The sequence below is a fragment of the Hippopotamus amphibius genome, chromosome 3, assembly GCF_030028045.1.
Source record: "Hippopotamus amphibius kiboko isolate mHipAmp2 chromosome 3, mHipAmp2.hap2, whole genome shotgun sequence".
NCBI classification, from domain to species: Eukaryota; Metazoa; Chordata; class Mammalia; order Artiodactyla; family Hippopotamidae; genus Hippopotamus; species Hippopotamus amphibius.
Window position 1 is genome coordinate 74,947,767 of NC_080188.1, and position 17,964 is coordinate 74,965,730.

Sequence of the window (17,964 nt, forward strand, 5' to 3'; positions counted from 1 at the left end):
AATGGTGCTACAGCCCTGACTGTACTTCACTCAGTCCTCATGATCTGAGTTTCCTGCTATGGCAGGGATGAAGAATTAACTGAGAAGAACTTGGGACAAGATGGCAGAGTAGAAGGACCTTGGGCTCACCTCCTCTCATGAGCACACCAGAATCACAACTGCTAAACAACTATTGATAAAAAAAAAAAAAGACTGGAATCTGCCAAAAAAGATATTCTTCATCCAAAGATATAAAGAATAAGCCACAACAAGAAGGTAGGAGAGGCACACCTGTGATATAATCAAATTCCATACCCCCTAGGTGGGCAGTCCACAAACTGGAGAAAATTAATCCAGAGATTGTCCCACAGGAGTGAGAACTCTCAGCCTCAGGTCAAGCTTCCCAGCCTGGGGGTCTGGCATTGGGAGGAGGAGCCCCCAGAGCATTTGGCTTTGAAGGCCAGTGGGGCTTGATTGCAGGAGCTCCACAGAACTGGGGGAAGCAGAGACACCACTGTTAGTGGGCACACACGAGGTCTCACACATACCAGGACCCAGGACAAAAGCAGAGACTTCATAGGAGTCTAGGCCGGACCTATCTGCTGGTCTTATAGGGTCTTCTGGGGAGGCGGGGTGTGTCTATGGCTCTCCCTGGGGATGTGGGTACTAGTGGTAGAGATTTCAGGGAAAGTTCAGCTATGTGGACTCTAGAAGAGGCAGAAGTCTTGCTTGGGTCATCAGCATAAAGACCTGGCCTCTTGCAAGAGCCTATAAGACTCCAATGCTGGGATGCCTCAGGCCAAACAACCCACAGGCCAGAAACACAGCCCCACCCATCAGCAAACAAGCTGCCTAAAAACATCCTGTGCCCACAGCTGCCTTTAGACACACCGCTTGACACGGCCCTGCCCATCAGAGTGCTAAGACCCATTTCCACCCACAAGTGGACAGGCACCAGCTCCTCCCACCAGGAAGCCTGCAAAAGCCTCTAGACCAACCTCACCCACCAGAGGGCAGACACCAGGAGCAAGAATACTACAATCCTGCATCTGGGAGAACTGAGTCCACAAACATAGAAATTTAGACAAAGTGAGACACAAAGGAATATGTTCCAGATGAAGAAACAAGATAAAACCCCAGAAGAACAACTGAGTGAAGTAAAGATAGGCAATCTACCCAAGAAAATTCAGAGTACTGATTATAATCATGATCTGAGATCTCAGAAAAAGAATGAATGCACAGAGTGAGAAGTTACAAGAAATCATTAACAAAGAATTAGAAAATATAAAGAACAACCAAGTAGAGTTGAAGAATACAATAACTGAAATGAAAAATACACTAGAAGGAATCAATAGCAAAATAAATGAGGCAGAAGAATGAATAAGTAAGCTGGAAGACAGAATGGGGGAAATCACTGCCATGGAACAGAATAAAGAAAAAAGAATGAAAAGAAATGATGACAGTTTAAGAGACCTCTGGGATAATATTAAATGCACCAACATTTGCATTATAGGGGTCCCAGAAGAGAAAAAGAGAGAGAAAGGGCCTGATAAAATATTTGAAGAGATAATACCTGAAAACTCACCTAACATGGGAAAAGAAACAGTCATCCAAGTCCAGGAAGTGCTGAGGGTGCCAAGCAGGAAAAACGTGCCAAGAAACATAGTAATCAAACTGACAATGATTAAAGACAGAGAAAATATGAAAATAACAAATAACAAAAAAATATGAAAATAAATTTAAAAAAATAATAATAACATACAAGTTCGTCCCCATAAGGTTATCAGCTGATTTTTCAGCAGAAACTCTGCAGTCCAGAAGCAAGTGACATGATTTTTTTGTGATGAAAGTGAAAAACCTACAACCAAGAATACTCTACCCAGTAATGCTCTCATTCAGACTTGATGGAAAGATCAAAAGCTTTACAGAGAAGTAAATGTTAAAAAAAATTCAGCACCACCAAGCCAGCTTTACAACAAATGCTAAAGGAAATTTTTTAGGTGGAAAAGAAAAGGCCACAACTAGAAACAAGAAAGTTATGAAATGGGAAATCTCACCAGTAAGGCAAATATATAATAAAGTAGGAAATCATCCACACACAAATATACCAAAACCAGTAATCATGAGAGCAGGAGAATACAAATGTAGGATATTTGAAATTCATTTGAAATCAAGAGATCAGCAACTTAGAACAATTGTGTGTATATAGAGACTGCTATATCAAAACCTCATGGTAACTGCAAACCAAAAATCTATAATACACACACACACACACACACACACACACAAATGGAGTCCAAACACAACACTAAAAATAGTCACCAAATCACAAGAGAACAAAAGAGGAAGAAAAAATACCTACGAAGACAAATCCAAAACAGTCAATGAAATGACAAGAACATATATATCAATAGTTACCTCAAATGTAAACAGATTAAATGCTCCAACCAAAAGACATAGACTGGCTGAATGGATAAAAACACAAGACTCATATATATGCTGTTTATAATAGACCCTCTTCAGATCTAGGGAAACACAGACTGAAAGTCAGGGGATGGAAAAAGGTATTCCATGTAAATGGAAATCAAAGAAAGCTGGAGTAGCAATACTCACATCAGACAAAATAGACTTTAAAATAAAAACTGTTACAGGAGACCAAGAAGGGTACTACATAATGATCAAGGGATCAATCCAAGAAGAAGATATAACAATTGTAAATATGAGGGTGAGTTAAAAATTATCTGCACTCTGGCTATATAATTTACAACAGTTTTAATATAACTGGAGTGTGGATAAATTTTGACTCACCCTCATATATATGCACCCAACATAGGAGTACCTCAATATATAAGCAAATGCTAACACCCATAACAGGTGAAATTGATAGTAACACAATAATAGTAGGGGACTTTAAGAACCCACTTACATCAATGGAAAGATCATCCAAACAGAAAATAAATAAGGAAACACAGGCCTTCAATGATACATTAGACCAGATGGACTTAATATTTATAGAACATTCCTCCCAAAAGCATCAGAATACACATTCTTTTCTAGTATACGTAGAAAATTCTCCAGGATAGATCACATGCTGGGCCACAAAGCAAGGTTTGGTAAATTTAAGAAAACTGAAATCATATCAAGCATCTTTTCTGATCACAACACTATGAGATTAGAAATCAATTACAGGAAAAAAAACTGTAAAAAACACAAACACATGGAAGCGAAATAGTATGTTACTATACAACCAAGAGATCACTATGAGTGAAAATCAACTACAAGAAAAAAACTGTAGAAAACAAACACATGGAGGCTAAACAATATGCTACTAAACAACCAATGGATCACTGAAGAAATCAAAGAGGAAATCAAAAAATACCTAGAGACAAAAACGAAAACACAATGACCCCAAACCTATGGGACACAGCAAAAGCAGCTCTAAGAGGGAAGTGTATAGTGTGATACAAGCTTACCTCAAGAAACAAGAAAAAATCGCAGATAAATAACCTAACCAACCTTACACCTAAAGCAACTAGAGAAAGAAGAACAAACAAAACCCAAAGTTAGTAGGAAGAAAGAAATGAAGATCAGAGCAGAAATAAATAAAATAGAGACAGAGAAAACAACAGAAAAGACCAATGAAACTAAAAGCTGGTTCTCTGAAAAGATAAACAAAATTGATAAACATTTAGCCAGACTTATTGGGAAAAAAGGGGAGAGGGACCAAATCAATAAAATTAGAAATAAAAAAGAAGTTACAGCCAACACCACAGAAATACAAAGATTCATGGGACTACTACAAGCAACTACAGCCAATAAAATGGACAACCTAGAAGAAATGGACAAATTCTTAGAAAGGTACAATCTACCAAGACTGAGCCAGGAAGAAATAGAAAATATGAACAGAACAATTACAACTACTGAAATTTAATCTGTGATTTTAAAACTCCCAACAAACAAAAACCCAGGACCAGATGGCTTCACAGGTGAATTCTATCAAACATTTAGAGAAGATTTAACATCTATCCTTCTGAAACTATTACAAAACATTGCAGAGGAAGGAACATTCCCAAGCTCATTCTATGAGGCAACCATCACCCTGATACCAAAACCAGACAAAGATACCACAAAGAAAATTACAGGCCAATATCATTGATGAACTTAGATGCAAAAATCCTCACAAAATACCATCCAACAAAAATTAAAAGGATCATACACCATGATCAAGTGGAATTTATCACAGGGATACAAGGATTTTTCAGTTTCCACAAATCAATCAGTTTGACACACCACATTAACAAATTGAAGGATAAAATCCATATGATCATCTCAATAGATCCAGAAAAAGCTTTTGATAAAATTCAACATCAATTTATGATATTAAAACTGCCATTGTTTGCAGATGACATGATACTATACGTAGAAAATCCTAAAGATGCTACCAAAAAACTACTAGAGCTAATCAATGAATCCTATAAAGTTGCAGGATACAAAATTAACACATAGAAATTGGTTGCATTTCTATACACTAACAATGAAAGATCAGAAAAAGAAATTAAGGAAACAATCCCATTTATCATCACATCAAAAAGAATAAAATACTTAGGAATAAACATCCCTAAGGAGGAAAAAGATCTGTACTCTGAAAACTCTAAGATGCTGATGAAAGAAACTGAAGATGACACAAACAGATTGAAAGATATACTGTGTTCTTGAATTGGAAAAGTCAATATTGTTAAAATGACCATACTACCCAAGGCAATCTACAGATTCAATACAATACCTATCAAATTACCAATGGCATTTTTCACAGCTCTAGAACAAAACAAACAACAAAAATCTTAAAATTTGTATGGAAACACAAGACCCCGAATGGCCAAACAATCTTGAGAAAGAAAAATGGAGCTGGAGGAATCAGGCGCCCTGACATCAGACTACACTACAAAGCTACAGTAATCATAACAGTATAGTATTGGCACAAAGTCAGATTTACAGATCAATGGAACAAGATAGAAAGCCCAGAAATAAACCCCCACACCTATGGTTAATCAATCTACAACAAAGGAGGCAAGAATATACAATGGAGAAAAGGCAGTCTCTTCAATAAGTGGTGCTGGGAAAACTGGACAGCTACATGTAAAGAATGAAATTAGAAAATTCTCTAATACCATAAACAAAAATAAACTCAAAATGGATTAAAGACCTAAATGTAAGACCAGATACTATAAAACTTTTAGAGGAAAACATAGGCAGAACACTCTTCGACACAAATGGCAGCAATATCATTTTGGATCCATCACATAGAGTAATGGAAATAAAAACAAGAATAAATAAGTGGGACCTAAACAAACTTAAAAGCTTTTGCAGACAAAAGAAACTATAAATAAAATGAAAAAGACAACCTACAGAATGGGAGAAAATATCTGCAAATGATGCAACTGATGAGGGATTAAACTCCAAAATATACAAACAACTCATACATCTTAATATCAAAAAAACAAACAACCCAATCAAAAAATGGGCAGAAGATCTAAATAGACATTTCTCCAAAGAAGACACGCAGATGGCCAATCACATGAAAAGGTGCTCAAAACTGCTAATTATTAGAGAAATGCAAATCAAAACTACAATGAGGTATCACCTCACACCAGTCAGACTGGCCATCATCAAAAAGTCTAGAAATAATGAATGCTGGAGAGGGTGTAGAGAAAAGGGAACCCTTCTATACTGTTGGTGGGAATGTAAATTAGTACAGCCACTATGGAAAACAGTGTGGAAGTTCCTTTAAAAACTGAAAATAGAGCTACCATATGATCCTGCAAGCCCACTCATGGGCATATATCCAGAGAAAACCATAATTCGCAAATATACATGCACCCCAATGTTCACAGAAGCACTATTTACAATAGCCAAGACATGGAAGCAACCTAAGTGTGCATGGACAGATGAATGCATAAAGAAGATGTGGTATATACATACAATGGAATATCACTCAGCCATCAAAAAGAATGAAACATTGCTCTTTGCAGCAACATGGATGGGTCTAGAGTTTATTATACTAAATGAAATGTCAGAGAAAGACAAATATCATATGATATCACTTATATGTGGAATCTAAAAAACTGATACAAATGAACTTATTTACAAAACAGAGACTCACAGACATAGAAAACAAACTTATGGTAATCGAAGTGGGAAGGTGAGGGGGAGGGATAAATTAGGAGTTTGAGAGTAACATATACACACTACTATATATATATAAAACAGGTAACCAACAAGGACCTACTGTATAGCCTAAGGAACTAAATACTCAATATTTTGTAACAACATATACTGGAAAAGAATCTGAAAAAGGATATGTGTGTGTGTGTGTGTAACTGAATCACTTTGCTGTACACCTGAAACTAATACAACATTGTAAATCAACTGTACTTCAATTTAAAAAATAAATAAAATTTAAAAATAGAATAAGCCAAAAAAAAAGTTAATCCAATAAACTTTAAAAAGTCTAAAATATAAGCTCTTCCATATATATATTTTTAGGCATTTATCAAACTGTCATATAATCATATTGTTAGCCTTATTTTTTGTTTTACTAAGTTAATTTTCTAATAGAGTCTGTTTTGGAAGTGAATGAACCTCAAAATGAAGGAGGGATTTAAAAAAACAAGGATTCAAAGTAAACAGTTCTTTAAAAAAAAAGAAGGAAAAAGTTAGCTTATAAAAAAACTGCAGGTTTCCTGTAAAAAGAAATTTTGCTATAGAAATAATTTTAAAGAAGTGAGTTTTATTCAACAAATCAACCATTTGGGTTTTACAAAATCAAAGGGATTTGTTATGTAAAACCTTTAGCCCCAGTGTTACATAACCAGTGTGGATTTAACATTAAAAATAGAATCTAAGAAGTCAGCCAAGTGTGTAGCCAGCTCTCATCAGTGTCAGTTATGGCCTGCAGTTGTTTTCCACTTAATAAATCTCATGTTTTCAAGGTTTGCTTTGTGTGCTAGACACACACACACACACACACACACACACACACACACACACCTTGATTTCAGAGGGATGAAAAGGTTAGCCTTTCCTGGCTAGATCAGCGGTTTCCAACCTTGCACTATGTTAGAACCACTTTGAAAGCTGTTAAAAACATAATACCATGCCTGGCCCCACACCAGGCCTATTACATTACATGGGGACTGTGCACCAATATTTTTTGAAGTTCCTCACATGATTTAAATGTGCAGCTTTGGTTGAGAACTTCTGGGCTAGAAAAGGAATTGTTTTCTCTAGCGCTTTTATCCAAGGATACTAACATGTTGAGTGTCTTTCATGTGCTGGATACTGATAATATTTATATGTCTTTTTAACTTATACTGGCCCTCTGAGTCCATACCTTTACCCTCCCCTTACTCTTTTATGGATAAAGAAAGTAAAGACTAAGATTAAGGAACTTGCTCAAAATCATTCAGCTAAAAAATCAGAAATTGAGATTTTTAAAAATCATAATTGAGATTTTAATCCAGGTCTTCAGAACTCCAAAGTCAATTGCTTTGACAGAGGGACAGTAACAAGTAGGAGAAAAATGTGAGCAAAAGACTTAAGCAAATTACATATTAATACAGGTTTGCAATAAACTTTATGAAATAAAATTTCTATAATCTGTATCACTTATTTTTTTGCACTTCAAACATTATTCAAAAAAAAAAGTGAGACCTGTTTTGTTAAAACTTGTAGGTAGTGATCTAAATGGTTGAGAAACATGGTTCTGAGCAAACTCATTTGCTTCACCTGTTTAATCTCTGTTTACTAGCCTTATCTCTTCCTTTCTTCCCTTTCTGTCCTCTCAAGTCATATTGGACCTTGCACAGTTCTTATTGAAATAATATTATATACTTGCCATCTCTAGGCTTTTGCATGTGCAAGTCTCAGTATAGCACACCATTCCCCTCACCCCATTTTCCCTCCCTGCTTTCATTTGACTAATTCCTGCTCACCTGTCAATATGCTCAAGTCTTCTCATACCAACTCCCAAAATGACTAGTCTCCCCTCTTATCCTGGCTTTGTGTCTTGTGCTTCACCTTGAAAACTGTGGCTTAGTAATGGAGCTAAATTAGCCTTAGAGTAAAGGCTGATTCTTTACAGCAATAAACATTAAAAGCAGATCTTAACACAAACAGGCTATTTTAGTTAGCATAAAATTCAAGTTAACTCATGTATAAGCCAGAATGACTTCCCTATATCTCAGTGTGTGAAATTTTCTTTTATCATTTCCCTGTTACAATTACAGGATGTTCTTTCCAGTCTTCTCCATCTACTCTTCCTGTGAAAGACCATGCACCCCACTAAATCATGTTACACAAACATATAACTATAATCCAGGTACAAACAGTTCCCCAAAGACCCTATTTTTCTACAAAGCAACAGGTCAATGTTTATATTTAACTGTTAATAAACACTTAAATTTTGGTGGGGGGGGGAGCAGAGCTTCAAAGGATGGAACTCATCTGTAAGTAATTTAACTGCATGAAGAACAAAGTCTAACACTCTTCAAAGGAATACAACAAAGCCAGCATTTAAGAAAATAAAATTCATGATATTCAGGATCTGATAAAAAATTATCAGGCATTCAAAGGAGGAAAATACTAATATGATTCATACATAGAAGAAAAACCAATCAATAGAAACAAACTCATAAATCATGGCAAGGAAGAAACAGACAAACTAGACACTTAAAAGAATGCGAAGGAAAATATGAACAAAATGAATAAACGGGAAATTCAAGAAGCTCAACAAACCCTCAGCAGAATAAACACAAAAGAAACTACACCAAGGCACATGGTAATCAAATGTGCTAAAAACAGTGACGAGGAGAAACTCTTAAAAACAACTGGAGAAAAAGAACACATTACATATAGAACAGAGGACACTATATATAGCTCTCAAGCCAAATCTATCATGCCTCCTGTTTTTCCATAAAATTTTATTGGAACACTGACACACCTATTTGTTTACCTATTGTCTATGGCAGTTTTTACACTACAGCAGCAGAGTTGAGTAGTTGTGACAGAGACTATTTAGCCTGGAAAGTTAAGAAGTTAAGTAAATATTCTTATTTACTAAAGTACAGAAGTCTGCGATCAGAAAGACAGCAGTCTTCTCACCAGAAAACATGCAAGCTGGAAGGCAACGGAATGATATCTAAAAGTGCAGAAAGAAAAGCTACTTAGTGAATATTTGCTATATTATACCAGAGAAAATGTCATTCCAAATGAAGGTGAAATAGACATTTTTAGACAAAAGCTGAGAATTTTTTTTAACTATTTGCACTGCATGATATGTTAAAGAAAATCCTTCAGGCTGAAGGAAAATGATACTAGATGGAAACTTGGATTTATACGAAGAAATAAAGAGCGCTGGAAATAGATTTGGCAGAATTGACTCAATATCCAGGAAAGGAGGGATAGCTTTGGAAAGCTCAAGACTCGCGCTGTGCCCATGTGTAGTAATTTGGACCTCCTGCTGCATCCAGCATGCATTCAGCACACCATACAGACGAGACTGCCTTCCAGGAAAAGAAGTATAAACATGGACTAAAGCAGAATTTGAGCCAGCCATCTGTTTATGTAGAAAATCCAAAATAATTAAGAATGTTTTACTTACAGGTAAAATGTTTAAATTAGTAAGCAAGTTTAGCAAGTTACCTGAATATAAAGCTAATACTTCAAATTCAAATGTTTATTTCTATATCAGGAACAAGTATTAGAATATAAAATCAAATAATGATACATACAGTAACCAAAAAAATCATTTTTTAAAATATTTAACAATAGATACACAAGACCTCCACACAGAATGCTACAAAACATTACTTGGGAAATTAAAGAAGACCTAAACAATTCATGGCTTTAGAAAACTCAATATTATAAATACCTAATTTTCCTCACACTGATCTATAGAATCAATGCATTCCCAATCTTGGAATTTTTCTTTACATTAATTGAGAAGCTGATTCTAAAATGGAAATGAAAAAATTCTAAAAATAGCCAAGACTCTCTTGGAAATGAACAAGATAGGATGACTTTCTCTACAGGGTAACAAGGCTTATTATAAAACTAAGAGTGGGCTTATTATTCTGCTCAGAAAAGAGAATCCAGAAATAGACCCATACTTACACACACACACGATTCATGACAAAAGTAAGATAACCATTCATTCTAGTTTGCCTGTGCCTGAGGCTGTTCCCAGGATACAGAACTTTCAGAGCTAAAACCAGGAAAATTCCAGCAAAATGGTATGAGTTGGTCACCATAGACAAAGGTGGCACTTCCAAGCAGTGAGGAAAGGATGGCCTTTTCAATAAATTATAGTGGGGCAATTGGATAATCATATAAAAGAAACTTGGCCCTTTCCTCACGCTACATACAAAAATATATTTCAGATAGATTATAAATCTAAACTGAAAGGCAAAATAACACTTCTTAAAGATTACTTAGTAGAATATCTTCAAAACCTAGGAACATGTAAAGATTTCTTTAAAAGGACTCAAAAAGCCCTTGTCACAAAGAAAAACAATGATAAAATGGGTAACATAAAATGAAAAACTTCTGACCCTCAAAAGTTTTTCACCATTCAGGTTGAAAAAGCCATGGAGTAGAAGATATTTGCAACTCGTAAGTGAATATATAAAGAATTACACATTTTCTAAAAAAGACAGTGCATAGGGAAATGAGTAAAAGAGAAGCCGGAACGTCAAAGACAACAAATTTCTAAGAAACATACAAAAAGATACTGATTTTCATTAATCATCAGAAAATGCAAACAAAACCACAATGGTACACCATTAAATGCCCATAAAATGAACAAACTTAAAAAGCTTGGCAATATCAAATACTGATGAAGATGTAGAATGTAAAGTCTCATATTTACAGGAGTGTGGATTGATAAAACCATTGAGGAAAACTGGACCTATGCGTACTCTATTACCCAGTAACTCACTACTACAGAAATGTGCTCTACAGAAATGTGTTCACAAAACACATTTTAAAAAGTTTAATGCAATGTTATTCCTAAAAGCCTAAAACTTGAAATAATCAAAGTGTTTATGAAGAGTAAAATAGATAAATAAATTGTGGTATATCATATCGTAGAGTCCTGTAGAGCCCTGAAAATGAATGAACTCCGGATACACATTACAACATGGATGAATTCCACAAGCATAATTTAAGGAAAACCATTTGTATAAAGCAGGCCATTTGTGGATGTAAGGAGTATGGATGTTACCTTTGGAGAAAGGGAGGGAGAAATGATCAGAAAGAATCATTAATGGGAAATTTTGTGGTATAATTCACCTATGTTTTACCTAATTGTTCACTTATCAGTTGCATTCACTTTATAACATATCGAACTGTATACTTATAATGGACTTTTCTGTATATCTTTTATACTTCAAAAAAACATGGAAAAATTTCGTTATAACTGGCCTTTATTTATTTTTTTTTTTTGGACTGGCCTAGCAGAGTGTAAGGCTAGAGGCCAGAAAGCGGTTAAGAAGCTACTCCAAGAGCCCCAGTGATGGATGATGAACTTGAGTTGAAGAAAATTAGAGAGGATGAAAATGAACTGTTTGCATGTATCTAAGTTATCTATTTTAAATTTTAAATTAAACTAAAATGTCAGTTCCTCAGGTACACTAACCACATTTTACGTGGCCTCATTTTAGTGGTCAGTGGCTACCATAATAAACAGTACAACCCTAAAAAAGAGTGATGAACCATAGTGGCAGTAAACTTCATTTTATAATATTCTGCTTCCTTTCCAATCTAACAACTCATACCCTTACCAAAAATTAAATACATATCTATTCTCTATGAAATAAATGAAAATATTTACGAAAAAGCCAGATATCCATCTTCCTGGAAATTTCAGGCTCAATTTTATGTAGGGGATGGACCATATATGATTTCTGAAAGGGGAACCTGTAACAATATTAAAGACTTTCCCATTATTAAAGGCAACAGAGCATAGACTTATTTTAATGCTACTCCTGTTGATCACTTATTAACCAGTCTGTCCATGGCTATAAGAAAGAAAGTAACTCATAATGTTTACTTGCCCTTTTAGAACATCTTGTCTTCTTTTCAAGTTTATTTTTACTTCTTGGGTTTTGGGTTATATTCTGTCCTCTACTTCCTAGCACTGACCCTAGTTGCTTTAAACCGACAATAACAGAAGTGAGTATTTTTCAGGATGTCTGCCTTATGGTATGTGACCTTGATACCAAAATCACAATATTCCAGTTGAGAGCACTGCTGTCATTCAGTTTCTCCAGGGTCATCTATACTTGGCTAATTCCCAGGCACAGGTTTATAAATACTATTCACAGCTTATACTTCTCGAGAATGTCATCATTTTCAGGTGTGAAGGACATGCTTGACCTTAATTTGGTTCTGTCTGGAGCAGTTTGTTCTCAAACATGGTCCACAGTTAATGAGGAAAATATGAAAATCTAGGTTCAAAACATGGAAAAGCCATTTCTGTTATAATTGATGGTCCATTCCTGTATGTCTCCGTTGAGTAATTTCTTGCCTTGGATGAATTCTACCCTCTCGGCTTTCAGTAATAATAGAAGCAATTGCATAATCAAGCCAGCCAGTGGTCAGAGACAAGTTTATCACTTTCCTCACCCGTGGCTAAGATGAACACAAAATGAAAGGTAAAATAATAATAGTGATAATAATACAAAACTTGCCTCTCAATCTCCAGTGCCCTCCCCTGAATCCTGACAAAATAGTATTAGGGAAAACATTCCAAGCTAAACTAAGAATCTTGCTTTGGGAACTGATTGCCCAGAATATTCTATCGTGTCTTCAGCCAGAACACTGGCTGCCAATATAAACAGGTCAGCAATTGTCTGGAACAGTTCTTGAATATTCCACTATCCCTTGTTGGAACATCATGAGTAGAACTTAGAAGTGTACAAAGGGCTAAGTTTGTATTAAATACTAGAGACAAAATAATAGATTGGCTGCCATCTGGCAAATAAATTCTCTTCCCAGATCCACTAGTGACGCAGAATAAGTGCCTTAAACAATCCACATCCCTATTTTCCAGGTAACACAGCGTCAGTTAGCACCACCTAGTACATTGGAGGCTTGGTTTTGAAGAAGCACAATGAGAGTAATAGTGTTTTTTATAAAGAGGATCTTCATTTAAAAAGATCTTCATAAAAAAAGTATGATCACAGTTGGCAAGATTTCAGTGATAACCCCAAGCCTCACATTAGGCAATTATTTTACTCTCTCCATAGAAATTGAAGAGAGCTGCTAACGAGGAGCCATATGACTCTCCTCTGATACATCATTTCTAAGTGGGGAGTTGGTTTTAATTTTCATACTTTCAATAAATTGATTGATGTAATTTTTTATCATTTCAGTTTCCAACAAAAAAGGTATATTTAAAACAATCTTCATTACAGTGTCGAGTACATGAAGAGCCTACTGTTAATTTTATATATTTGGGGATATGACTGTCTGCAACTAGCTTGAATTCCCTCTGAAAGAATGCCTTCACCTTTGCATCCCAGTGTCTACCATACCACCTGACATTTAGTAGGTGCTAAATATACACACATGAAACTGAACACAAGGTCATGTTAGGCAGGGTCATTTTCCAAGAGCTGAGAATTAAGAGCCTTGAAGAAGTTGATAGACATAATTGACCAAGAAGTGCCTGGATGGTATGTCAAGAAGAAAGCACGCATTAGGATAAGTGGATGGAAGTACTTCATATTTTGGGGGATGTGTGTCCAACCAAGAACCTGGTCATAACTGGGCAAAGAACTGACATCCTTTCTAGAAACTTGGAATTAGGACTTATAGATAATAATTCTATACTAAAGTAATGTATATCTATTTATTGTATTATATCGTATTAGAATTTATAATGCTATATATAGCACTTCAAATAACAGAGTAAGATAACGTGTAAAAATTTCATTGGGTAGAGTAGGCACTAGATTCTTTATTAAATGAGGAAAAGGTATTTGGCTCAGTTGTTCCTTAATCTATTTAATTACAAGGCAGAGTCAAAATCCATAGAGAAAGAGCAAATGTTTTTAGCAATTTTAGTTATCTTTAACTTGTGTGGATTCTGTTTGGCATTTATTTGATTCTTGGACTCTTTGACCTTTAGAATGGTGCATTTTTGTAACCTCTATTTAATTTGCTTAGCTGTTTTGCCCATGAATTTTCTGAGTAGCTACATCTACTTTCTTTAGTAAGTATAACCTGGTTTTCCTCAGAGAAAGAGACAACATGGAGTAGGCTGGGCCTGAGGCCAGCGTTAGATAGGCCCTGTGCTTGAAGATGGAATGACCGTTTCTTAGGGACTAGCTGAACTGCTGAGAAGAAAGAGAAAGGGAGTGGGGAGAGGAAAAGGAAATAAAGAGGGAACCAGAAATAGGGGTGGCAGACTTGAGAACTGCTGCTGGATTTTTATGATTTTAACTCATACTTAAAATGCAGTCTTATGTGAAATATTATTTAACATTTTTAATAATTGATCTAATGACATACATAATTATTGGTTGACATAAATATCTTGTATTATGCATGTGGTAGGAACCTAAACCAACCAACTCTAAAACTGGAATGATTAGTCTTTCTTTAAGCAGCTGTCACTGCTGAGGGTACTGCTGCAGTTACAACCTCAGAGAGCTGTAGTAAGGCAGGGCAGTGGGAAGCACAGACCTGTCTCCAAGGACAGATGTTAAGAAGAGAAGGTAGAATCCAGGATCCAGCAAGGGTGGGCTTGCAAAGGGAGTGATGCCCTCCTTTGCAATTCTCTCTTTCCTACCCATTCCCCAGTCTCTGGCCTTCCCCATCCTGCAGTGATTTGGTCTAACACACTGTCATTTAAGTCAAGATACCTTTTATTAAAAATCCCCATGGTTTTGTTCTTCATAAGAACTCACGATTCTGCAACTAGGGAGATGGTCTAGCAGGACTGTCTAGTTTTCTCAATGTTCTGAAATGCCAATTTTAGGACACTGCTAGAACCCAAAGCAAAATGCTCATGAAATCCATCAGTGGATTCGGGCATGTGCTAGTTTAATTCTTATTTGTGCTGGCCTGTGATTATTCATGTGGAAAAAATGAAATTGCTTGAGTTGTCAAAATCAAGAAAGAGTTTTTCAAAATCAAAGAAAAAAACAAACGTGAGGCAAAGATCTTTTCAGAATTGTTTTTCTGTGCTGGCTGTGTAAATAATAGTCCTGAAGTAAAAAAGGACCCCTAAAAAAATCACAGATTAGGGAAAGTTAAGGATTACTCAATAATTATATTTAATTTACTACCATTTGTGATATATAATTATGTTTTCTGCAAATATATTTATAATATCTCTGGAGGAATACACAATAAACTGTTAGCATTAATGTTTCCAGGAAGAGAACTGAGGGGTAGAGGTAGAAGGAAGAAATGTTTTTTACAGTATTTTTTTGAATTTTGTATTATGTATATGTAACTGTATTTTTTCAATGTTTTTCAAAATAAAAAAACATTTACCTAACCAGACAGTAAGTGTAAATAAATTCTGATCATTGGTGTAGATTGTCTTTAATCAATAGTGCCTCTCTATTCTATGACTTTTTGGTTAGACCTTTTTAAGATATCAGTGTTTAGGGAGGTTTTAAGTGTGTTTACTTTAGAGGTGATCCTGTTCTATTAGCCTTATGCGATGGGAAGAAATAACAAATAGTTACTATAATAGCCTTGGCACAAATTGGCAAAATGAGGGAATCGGGCCGAACTGGGACTGGCAACAACAACAAAAAAGAGACAAATGAGGAACACAAGTTTTGAGGTCAGTTTTAAAATCAGCTGTCCCCTGAACCTCTGAATACTGATCTCCTCAAAGGCATTTTCATTCTCTCAGGGCCTGGAAGGGTACATTATCTCTAGGGGTTTGAATCTCACGGAGTCACAGATACCCAAGTTTAACTAAAAGACCTCAGTTATGCAAAGAATACCCTACTAACATAGCTTGCTAACGAGAATTTTCTCTCTCCTGCTGCCCTGTACAAAACTTATTTTTAGACTGAAAAGTTTCAAAGACATAAAAAGATAAGATGTGTGATGAACCTCCGTATACCTGTCATCCACTTTCCCTCCCCCTTGGGATTATTTTGAAGCAATCCCAGGCATTGTTTCATCTTTAAATATATCCATTTGTACCACTAAATCCTAAGAATTCTTTTTAAAATAAAACTTAGAATAAAATGGTCACACCTAAAAAATTAACAATAGTTTCTTAACATTATGAAATTTCAGTCAGCATCCAGATTTCCTGAATTGTCTTAGAATGTTTTGTTTGTCACATTACCTAGGACATTTTCTGTTAGAATGTTTTAATCAGAATCCAAATATGGTCCATACATTTCAATTGATTTAGATGTGCCTCCTTAGACTTTCTTAAACCTATGGGTTTCCCTCTCATCTTTTCCTCTTATTTTCCTTACAAATTTTGTTGTTGGCATTGTTGAATAAACCAACTTCCTTGTTCTATAATTTCCCATAGAGAATATCCCTCTAGGGGCCACAATCAAATTACTGCTTTAAAGGCACCTAAAATAGTCATTTACTGTATGGTTATGCCTCTAACTTGATACAGAGTTAAGTTCATACATCTTTTCTTTAATTTCTATTTTTAGGAATTGTTTTTAAACTTAGTTTTTTATTTTATAATTATGTAAAACATATACATGATTTCAAAATCAAAACTACGAAACAAGGTATATGCAAAGAAGATCCACGTCTATCATCTTCCCCATCCTACTTCCTTCCCCATTAGTAACTATTTTAATTTCATAGTTTATCCTCCTGTTGTTTTTTTTAAAGCTGTGTGTGTGTATAATATATATATATATCCACATATATATACAGTTTTTTTAAAGCTGTACATATATCCATATATACCTATCTCTTAGATAAATGGTAGCACACTATACATGATTTTATTCACCTAATTTTTTAAGAAGTACTTATATCCTGGAGATTACTCTTAGTGCTAGAAAGAGCTAGTCCTTCCTCCCTTTTAGAGCTAGAATCATCCCACGCTGTGGATGGATGATGGCTCATCAGTCCTCCCTGGTGGACACTGAGTCGCTTGCCCGCTGCCCTGTTGTGAAGTGTTGCCTGCTCGCAGTCATGTGCACCATGGAGGGTGCCAGGCTCCACTGTCTTTCCAAAAAACCAGAGGTACTGGCAGGGCTTCTGACTCCTGTCATCCCTCCTCAGCTGCCCTCTGTTTCTCAGCTTTCTCCTTCCTCTGTTTGTGGAAGGCTTTCTCTTCCTTTCTGTTCTCCTCCCCTCTCTCGTTCTGCATTGTCCTCACTTCACTCTGGGGAGCGGGGGGAAGCCATACTCCCATACTCTGCAATATCTTCAAGGACCTCATGTCTTCTCCTTTCTCTCTTGATAGAAGGTCGAAGGAACTCTTTAGGTTCCTTCGGAAACCTTATTATTTAGATAAAATAAGTGGGCATTCACGCAGTGTCACTACTGAGAAAACCTCCTCACAAAATAGAACCCCTGGTTCCAGCACTTCCTGGTTTCTGAGAACATAAATCACTAAGCAATCTCATTTCAAACATTTCTAGCCACAGCCTTCCAATAAGTACCAAAGGCACCACCACTCCTCAAAGGTGCCACTATGGAAAGGACAGGAGGCAACCGCATCTTGTGGTCCTCCTCTAAAATTCACTTACAACCAGGAGGATTTCTACAACAATCACCAGCAATTAAACGTGACTGTGTTTGTGGAGACATTGGCTGTGCTGAGAGCTAGAGCAAGACTCTGAGCACCAGGGTTGAAGATCAAGGTTAAGAAATTGAGAATGAAGAAGAACCAGAAAACCATTAGGATGGGAGGGAGGCTACACAGACAAGCCATACTACTTCTGAGTCTCTCCCTGTCAACCTTGACCTCCC